Source organism: Octopus bimaculoides, chromosome 1 (genome assembly GCF_001194135.2).
Source record: "Octopus bimaculoides isolate UCB-OBI-ISO-001 chromosome 1, ASM119413v2, whole genome shotgun sequence".
In the NCBI taxonomy this organism is placed as follows: Eukaryota; Metazoa; Mollusca; class Cephalopoda; order Octopoda; family Octopodidae; genus Octopus; species Octopus bimaculoides.
This window is the reverse complement of record NC_068981.1, coordinates 196,238,280-196,240,740: the sequence shown is the minus strand read 5'-3', so window position 1 is coordinate 196,240,740 and position 2,461 is coordinate 196,238,280. Positions and strand designations below refer to the sequence as shown.

Here is a 2,461-nt window from a genome sequence, read left to right as displayed (position 1 = left end):
ATATATATACACGAGTTTGTTTGGTGGACGTAGAAATTTAATCTATCTCTCTATCTCCATACATGCATAGATATATAGAGGCATATCACACACACACACACCCACACACACACGCAAATATGTATGTGCGTATGTATATATATATATATATATATATAAACGCACACACACATTCTACCATTCCGGTGCCTTGGTTTTGGGGGGAGTTCCTTATAATTTCGACGTGTTGATCTCTGACAACTACCAGCAAAGTCTGCTAAGATATTGGTACCATGTTGTTTCAACTGTTTCCTTTTGATATTATCGATGCCTTCGGCACCAAAGACTTCGGGAAAGGAAGAGTCAGAAAGATGCGGTGAACTTCTGCTCTTCATAATAAACCTCTCTGATTCGTCCAACTGTAGATGTGAAACGTCTGTGTGGTTCCTTCTTTATTCAAGTCCCTTATCATCTTTCTGTCTTCTGGTTCTTCTTCCCCATTTCCTACCAGAAATCCTCACATATCCCCACATGAGCACTGCTACTTGTTTTCGTGCAAACACTCTGACATGCATCGAAACTCATAAATATCTTGATATTTAGTCATCTAAACACTTCTGTCCTTAAAGAGCTAATCTTCATCTTATCCTTTACATGAACTTATAAACAACAAAATACTAATCGCCTTAAGGTCAAAGGAAATTTCACTCTTAAATGCTACAACCCAAGGTGAATTGTCTCTGGAAAAGTACGAGATGGAGAAAAAAGTAATAATAACTAACTGGCAGAGGGTTCCAATTAATTTGATGAACGGAACAGCTGGCTTGTGAAATTTTCGAGCACGTGGCTGAGTACCCCACCTCAAACAAGAATGTACTTATCGTAGTTCTCAGGGAGATTCAGCGTGGCACACAGCGTTACAACGCAAACCCGTTTGACTGGAGCAATTTGAAATAAAGTGTCTTTGCTCATGGACACAACGAGCCGCCGTGAATCGAACTCACGACCTTTCGTTTGTGAGCCGAACGCCCAAACCACTAAGCCACGCGTGAAAAAATAGGCCCATGAATATATAAATAAAATATAATAAAATAAAGAAAAAAAATCAGTTTTCATCGTGGGTCTACTTGTTAAGGGTCGGTCTGGATTTGATACAAGAATATGGGGGGGGGGGGAAGATACTTTAGCCAATGTACTCCTAGTTACATTATGTGCGTTGAAATAATGTTTGTGTGATGGTCACGGTTGTACAGGCAGCACTGCTCGGTCCTGATTTGACTTGGGCTTTAAAAAACAACAACAATAAACCTTAACACACCGTAAAGCAATTAAACAGCCCCTCATTAACGATGAATCAAATTTAATGAGATTTTAATTCATATAACCTCATTTAAATATAAACATTATTTTCAAACATAGTTGTTGTACTCTGATCTACTCACACACACACACACACACACACACACACACACACACACACACACACACAACCGCCTCTCTATGCTCTCACCTGTTATTTGACACAATACTGCTAGTCATAACAACAATACCCGTGTACCCTTATCTAGTACTCTTCACTACAAACCTTCGTACCCCATTCCTCCTTCCTCTTATTCAACCCCTGCTCCTGCTCCTCTCCCCCTCCCCCTCCTCCTCCTCCTCCTCCTCCACTTCCCTCATATACACAGCCATTCATTAAAAACAACAAATATGGTGTTTTGCTGACTTTTGTTCTGTTTTCGAATGTTTTTTCTTTCCATGAATGGATTGGGTGACTAGCTGGTAGGCTGGTTGATCTGTTGGTGTCTGCTTTGACCGGCTGATCTGTGGTCAGTTGGTGTATTTACCTGGTTTCTACAATAATATTTTGGTCTCTCCCTGCCACTTTTCGAAGTCTGTCTGTCTGTGAAAAACCTCTAAGCCTTTCCATTCTCTTCAGAATTCTTCTACACATATATAGCTGTGCGTATGCGTCAAGAATGTGTGTGTGTGTGTGCATGCATATTTTAGTGTATCCGTTTGTGTGAGAGGGACTAAGCGTATGTCGGTCAGTTGAGTGAATGCGTGTGGCTATGTCTACACCAGTACGTTTGTGTAATTGTGTGTGTGCTTGTGTGTGTGCCTGCGCGAGCGCACGAGTGCGTGAGTGAGCATATGTGTGTGTGTGTGTGTGTTTCTGTATGTGTTGTTCATTATAAATTTATCCTCAATTCTTCAGATTATTTCGTCTGTTGCCTTCTTGCAGTACAAGAATATTGATCTCGATCTAGAAAATTTGCTAACAGTATTCGTGTATGCGCGCGCAGTGTGTGTGTGTGTGTGTGTGTGTGTGTATCCATGTATGTATATTTACATGTAGAAAACAGATGTGTATGTACACACACACATACACACGTTCGTGTAAGTACGTATGCATGCATATATATATATATATATATATATATATACATAATACATATATAGATATATATATATACATGTA

The 2,461-nt window shown here is 39.9% G+C and overlaps 1 protein-coding gene across 2 annotated transcripts in view; it reads left to right on the top strand.

Moving 5' to 3' along the window:
* LOC106879374 (transcription factor GATA-3) overlaps nt 1-2,461 on the top strand; it is a 121,460-nt gene that overhangs the window by 50,474 nt on the left and 68,525 nt on the right. The window lies entirely within an intron of this gene.